This window comes from Ostrinia nubilalis, chromosome 18, assembly GCF_963855985.1.
Source record: "Ostrinia nubilalis chromosome 18, ilOstNubi1.1, whole genome shotgun sequence".
NCBI classification, from domain to species: domain Eukaryota; kingdom Metazoa; phylum Arthropoda; class Insecta; order Lepidoptera; family Crambidae; genus Ostrinia; species Ostrinia nubilalis.
Genome location: NC_087105.1, coordinates 9,776,816 through 9,784,785, shown reverse-complemented (window position 1 = coordinate 9,784,785; position 7,970 = coordinate 9,776,816).

Below are 7,970 nucleotides of genomic sequence, written 5' to 3'. Positions count from 1 at the left end.
TATCAGCGTCTTATCGCAGACATGTTTCCAATAACAAAAGGTGCTGTAAGTATTTAACAATTTATCAAAACTTTATAAAGTGAAATAACTTTAAAACTTTTCTACGATATCAATAATATTATATTACTGAAAATAGTAAATAAAATTGTACTTACCTCAGCTTAGTATAACGGGCTGACTGCAGCTCCTTCATCCATTTAGATCACTATCATAAAGATTTTTCAGATTTTTGACAAAATCCGTATTTTTCAGTGAAGGAATTTCACGCGGCAAAGATCATCGCCTAAATTCTATTATCACGTAAAATATTCAATAGTTTTTTCTGGCAAAGGAATAAAAATTTTGCAGCCAAGCAAGGGGATGTATGGCCGATGATGGATCGAGTTTGGCCAGCAAATAACGACCCTCCTTTATACCTGAAAGTGCTTCCTAAAATAGAGGTTTTTACTAATAATTTTAATGTCATATTTCAAAAAGGCTCGCAGTAAAAGGAGGGTAGAAAGTAACAAGTTTAAATTATTAAGTATATTCCATTAACCCAACTAGGTATATCATACACTTGGATGGTCTCTTATAGCATAAAGATAAGCTATCACTTAGGCATTACTTAACAAAAAATAATATTTACGAACTCATAAATGTTGGTTGAACATTTTCAAGCATTTAATTCACAGAAGGATTTATATAATGTTTATCTATTTTGATAGTAAAAAGTGAGCTACCAAATAACAACAAATTGCGCAGCTAGAATAACATTTTTATAAACCTAGACTTCTAAAGCACTCGTTTATATCATGACAAGTGAAGTGGAACTTTTTCTACGTGTTTAGTACTAAGTACAGTCACCTACACAATGTCATAAGTCCAATGCTCTAGCTGAGCAAACTTACTTATCACCGAATTATGAAGCTTATTTAAAGACGCAGTCACGCTATTTTTGCACGTACGTGCAAGTCAGATGAAGACTTTAGAGGACACAGCAATTTAAATTATCATAAACTATTTATCTTTTATTTACTCCACATGATGTGTTAAATATTGAAAACATTTAGAAGTGACTAACAATAAGTAAATTGGGTCAATTATTGATTTATTCAAACTTTCTTGCAAAACAGCACACGGTACAAGTGTAATTAAATTTTCTAAGTGATTTTATATCTTTATTACATCAGAAACAATTAAAATTAACCCCTGAAAACTAGAGAGCAAACTTACTCTTGATTTAAAATAGTTCATATTCAATTTAAATAAATATTTAGTCATCAAAATATTTGTATAAATGACTTGTATGCGTAATAGTACAAGATCTAGCTGCTAAGTATTTTCAGACCTTATCACATTGATATAAAGTAGAAAAGAGTTCGAACGGACGAAGTGGACAATAAGTCACCTTCACAACCTATCGAAGAACCACAGTAAAAGGTAGTTGCAGTAGGTTTACTTGGTATTTTTAACCGACTTCAAAAAAGAAGGAAATTCTCAATTCGACTGATTTCTTTGGTAGTTTTATCTATTCTATTGCAAAGTAGGACCTAATTACAGCTAATAAGGTGCTACAATGTCTATCTAAACATAGTTTTGTATGTCAAAATGGAGCAGAAGAAAACCCTATTTCATTTTACTATAATTGTTTTAAGAAGTAAAAACTATTCGACTACGCAAAATATACTGATCTGATTTGATTAGTCTCTAAGTAACTGATGATTGTGGCTGACTAACTGACTTCTACACGACAAATGTATAAGCTTATCGCCTAAAATTGAAAAAAATATCTATAAGACACTAATAAAGGTGCTAGGTTAGCTGAGCCAACTCCATACACTTTACATTATGGTGCTCGTGTGATTTTTTCATGTTATTGCAATGGGTTTTTGCGAGAGACATCAAGCAGTATTTCGAAGTGTCGAGTCTGGATGTTACGTCTGGCATTCTATTAATTCATTGTTAAGTACTGGGCAAGGCTAGCATTTACAAGCTTGGATGCTAACATACTCTTATCACTAGCTTTTGCCCACGGCTTCGCCCGCGTGTAATTTAGCTTGTCACAGATCATTATAAATTATAGCCTATGTTATTCTGATTTATAAACAATAATAATGTAATGTTTCATCAAACCGCGTTGAGTAGTTTTTGCGTGAAAGAGTACCTAACAAATATACATACATACAAACTTTCGCATTTATAATATTAGTAGGATTTTGAGTACTATTTATATTGTTTTTATACCACTCTGACGACTTGATGATTATGTATGATGTTTTATTATGAAAGTTTGATAGTTGTATCTGAATTGAGCAATAACTAAAAGGTATGAAGTATGTTCTACCTACCTCATTTTAAACTTATGAAAAGTCGTATTTATTTTCTTCATTGGGTATAATTAGGTAACCTAAGCACAACTAAACCGTAAATACTGTGAATTGGTGCAAAAATTTGGTATGCTGACTGCATTAATGTTGATATCATTGCTAGTGAAGTACTCATGTTTGAAACAAAATACAGCTCAAAACCAACACAATGTACTGTAAAGTTATGTACAATTTGTACCTGCATATTATAAATACATAAAAGTACGTGCTTCTAGTACATATAACGTAAATCACACGTATATGTGGGACGTCTCAAGACACGGCGAGGTGTAAAATATGGATTCTCAGTAAAAAGAGGGGACGTCTGTCGTTATCGGTGTTTGCAGTCTGGCGGCGGTACACTCGGCTACATATATGAATGTTTATAAATAAGTAATATTAGATATTTTATTTATGAATTCTGGAAAGTAGGATAATTTTCTTACAGTCAAATAACTAAAAAGCACATCTGAAATCTTTGTGTTTATAGGTAATCTAGCTAGTTTTTGCTCGCAGCTTCACCCGCGCGTGTTTCTGTTTGTCCCAGAAAGACTTTAGTCCGTTTCAAAAACTAGGATAAAAACTATCCTCTGTTTTCCCAGGATCTCAAACTATTTCTATTCTAAATTTCATATCAGTTTACTGGTTTAACTAAGCGTGAAAAAGTAGAAGATAGACAGAGTATATCAAATTTTTCATGTCCATAATGGACAATACAAAACTAGACAGATAAGACATAATTAAGTCCATCTAAGGCTAAATACTAGTTTGAATATCCATATTGTTTTGGTAGCCTATGTATTGATAAATAAACTTAACTCCTCGTACATAAGTTTCAAAATAACTAAAATAAGCTTCGCAAACTTATGCTCCATTCATGCTAGGTATTTCATTCCAAACAAATTAATAGAGTTTGCTTTAGACCAATCTTAGTCAATATCCACAGTAGTGACTCAGCCACTCCTACTACAAACAACTACAAGAGATCAAACACATTACTGAAAAATATTTGAATATTGATATGAATTGGCATATTTGAATTAACGACTCGTATTGCGAAACGCAGTTTAAATTTAGATTCAAACTTAAGCATTGATTCAAACTTGAGATTGGTCAAATTCACAGGCTTGTCTCCATTCTTGAGCGCCACAATAGGAGTCTAAGGTCTGTATTTTAAAACGCTCAAGCTTTAATTTTGCCAGTCATGATGATTGGTGTAAATTCTAAAATTCAACCATCAAAAACCTAAGTTTCGCACACACCTCTAAAAGAAGTTTTTTTTTCTTCTGTCACTGTTGAATGGGCAACAGCTATACCTATTAACAGTGCTTACACGAGGCATAGGCGTTTCATATGCCAAACAATAAAATGTGATGAAAACATATGTTGTGAATTATCTGTAACATTTATTTTAATTTTACATAGTTATTACATGTCATTTTTCATTGGGACTGTCATTGAATCCACCTAATCTTCTTTATTAAGATTGTTCCAAAAATATGGAATGTCATTTTGATCTAAATATAGCCGTGCCACGCTCATAAGGCAGATCATAAAATCTACTATGTCTAACAGCAAAAAATGTGACTATGATTTTATGTTGTCACCGCCAACAAAGAAGACGAATTTTTTGTTACATTCATAGCTAAATAATTTAATCGCTGAACAACATGATATATTTTGATATTAGGTATAGATAGTTAGGAGGTAGAAGAATGACATAATTCGCTATTTGAAGCAAAAATAAACGATAAAACTCTGAAATAGGTGCTGAAATGTAAGATGAACTAATAATTTCACAAGTAAAGATACCTCATCATCATCATCAACAGCCCTTTACAGTCCACTGCTGGACTATGAGCCTCCTCCACTATAGTGGAGGGTTTTGCCATAATCTCCACGCTTGGCAGGCGGGTTGGAGATCGCAGTTTAAAAGATTGATGTTTTTCAGAGAGCGCTGCTGCCCATTCTCTGTTTGATGTGTAGTCCCTAAGTCGCCTCTTACGACACCCGCGGATACCTACTGAAAATTTATTATTGATAACTAGACCTGCGAGCCTCGCAAATTTTTCTGTGACATAATATATAAATCCAAGCGGACAATGCCGTAGGTTGAAGTTAGTATTGAATGAAGAAGAGTGATGTAATCTAAGATCGTATTACGTAGGCAATGATTAGCGCCCGTGTCCTAGCTATGACAGACAGTATGGTTGTACCAAACCAGTCTTCTGGACAAATAACATACTCGTACATTATACTATAGCTAGGTATTAAGTATTTTGAGAAAAACGTCCCTATTAAAGTTAATTAATACAATCGTAACTACTTAAGACGTGTATTTAGCTGGATATTCCTTCCTTTGTATGTACCATCTTGCTATCTTGAATAAATGAGATATTGATTCGCTTTCTGGTGAATTGAAATTGAGTTAATTTGTAAAATATAACGTTTTGAATACAAAATATTATTTTAAGGCAAAGTGACGAATTCCTCGCTACTTTCTTCCAAATTACAAAGAAACCACCATTTCTCCACGAACAAGTTACGTGAGTCAGAGTCCCCAAATCAACGAACGAACTACCGTTTCCATACATTGCACAACCGTTACTCGGACAAAGAAAGTGTTTATTCTTATTATCACCTCAAGCTCACGACACTTCTGACATAATATCACATTCAAATAAGAATACAACAAAACGGAGGCCACAAAAACTCAAACTCAAGTGATTCACTATAAAACTCCTCAAACAAAACCCAATCGATATTAACACCTAATAATTGGTAATAAAGTTGCATTTTAATGGTTGTTCTTTGATGAGGCGATAGGTCATCGATGTCACAGTACAAATTAGTTGGAACAGTAACACTTGTTAACCTAATTTAGGTGGAACGTAAATACAAACAGCCATGTGTTTGTGTAAACTGCTAACTACATACAATTTTATGAAAATTTGCATTTAAAAAACCCTAAAAAGATATTTAGAATGGAAAAAAAGTTTGCACGCTGTTAGTGAAAATGGACTGGAAAATATTTAGTCAACTCAAAAACTGTTAACATTTTCATATAAACATTTTTTGCCTTTATAGTCGCATCTCAAACTAAATCCCAACTAATATTATAAATGCGAAAGTAACTCTGTCTGTCTGTCTGTCTGTTACGCTTTCTCGCTTAAACCTCGCAACCAATTTTGATGAAATTTGGCATAGAGATAGTTTGAGTCCCGGGAAAGAACATAGGATAGTTTTTATCCCGGTTTTTGAAACAGGGACGCGCGCGATAAAGTTTTTCTGTGACAGACAAAATTCCACGCGGGCGAAGCCGCGGGCGGAAAGCTAGTTATAAATAAGTTGATAAAACGGAACTGCCTAACTTAACACTTTGCCAGCGTGTGCGTTACTATTTCAAAAAGTTATAAATCTTAGTAAAGTCTTTAGGACAAGTTATAGTGCGCATCAATTACTATTTTAAAGTAAGAAACGACTACATACTTCATGTTCTACGAAACATGCATATTCAAGTTGATCTTTAATCTTAAGCATTGAGATTTTAGGAGATTTTTGCCCGTTTTTACCATCAATCCCTAATTTTAAGTGACCCCTATGAAAACAAAATTCCTGATAAGTATTACTAAACGGGCATTAAACTTTAAAGTTTTAGCTAACCTTAAAATAAACTTTAACCTTCTATGTTATGTCAATTGGATTTGAATTGAAAGTTTATTATTCGATAGAATTACTGTCTTGTTATTAACTGTGTACCTCCGAAGCCCGGTAGCCTGCAGGTAACAAGTTGAATGGATGTAAAACCAATGGGAGGATAAACATCAACATCGCCCACTCGGCCACATTTTTCTCAGCACCGTGATCTCAACATTTTGGTCGGTGCCAAGAACTGTCCGCACTTGTGATGACAATGCTGGGTTGAGAACTGATGAGTTATTAAGATATTGTACTTTTTGGAAGTATAAAACATAAGAATATCTGTCTTAAAGTAGAGAAAATAAGTATTGTCTTACTGTAGTTTTTCATTTAGCAAGTAGTCATAAAGGTATTTTTTTAGTCAATTAAGTTGTTGGAACAACCTCGGTTGGTACTCGGATATGAAGAGATGAAATATTAAATACACACAATATTAACGTACTACAACAAGTCTTGTGTGAATACATTATAATATTACTTATAATGTATAATATTGTCTAAAATGGTGTGTGTCTTGTTGGTGTTAATAAATAAATAAATTATTAGCGTTGTATTAAAAGAAACTTCCATGATATGATTATAACCAATTTCGTACAATTCTAAACCAAATTACACACCTGAATTTTTTTAAATAGCTTTTTAATTTTTTTCATATTTAAATTTTCATGACATTTAAAATTCGAACTACAAAAATACGTCAACCGTTTCTTCGTTTTGTTAAAAAAAACGTCAATGGGTCAGCGAATGGTTAGTTTTATGGCCGTTGTAAACCACCCGCGCGGTCCCGGGTTTGACTATCGACGCTAAAGACAATATAAAAAGTGAATGGAGTTGTCGAATACATCAAAACATTTGTTTGTTTTGTGGAGAAAGTTCACACACTGGTTTTTGTTGTAATGTTTTTGATTAGATTCATTTCTTCGATTTATTATCATAAGCGGCTATCACTTTTCATTTTAACTATTTATAAATAAACTTCATAATATGTTATGTTGGTAAGAACTGGAATAATTTAAAATATGAGCACAGAATTTTTTTTACTTCAGATAATGTTGAAACGAAAATTTTTGGATGGTTAAATCTTAGTGATTATTATTTGAAATTATAGTTAAAATTAGCAGAATAGCGTGCCTGTAGGTATGCGTTATCTAACAACAATATTTGTGAGTAGCTACTATTATAAACAATGCAATTTTAAATTAGGTAACTAAATATGGTAAAGGGTCATGATTTATTAAAAATGGCGTTATTAAAACAAATTATTAGTAGCAACCAAATACTTCTATTTCATTCATATTTATTGGTTACCCATAAGGCAATTATTTTTATCTTAACACAATATTGTTGCAAAAATAACGTAGCCCTAAGTTAATACACTTCATTAACACGCTTCGTATATCCTACGTTACTGTGTAAAACTACACTTAATAAATCTACAAGGATTCTGCTTACAAAGGATTTGTAAAACATTGTAGGTAATATTGTCGCCCATTTTGCTTTTTTCGTCGCAATTCTTAGCTTATTAGCACTCCATGTGTTAACCCTTTAACTGCAGTTTATTGCGTCTTTGTAGCTAGCCGCATTGCACAACAAAAATAAAGCTTAAATTGTACGTTTAGTTGCCACCGAGATAAGTCATTGTGAAGATTTTTTGTTTAAAAATATTTTTACTGCGGGTTTTTATTTGTAGCGCCGACTAATGACAGTTTTAACGAAATGTTTTTTTTTTCTGTATATCAAATGAGTTAAAACTTATTTGCTTTTGTGCGTAGTTAAATAAGCTATTTAACCACTACATCTTTTATAAGCCTGTTGTTTTATAATTATGTTCAATCGTTGTTAAAGTCTTGTGCAGATTATCTGACTAACATTTAAACACTGTCAAAAGAAAACACGTAACTTTGTAAATACTTAATTTTATTA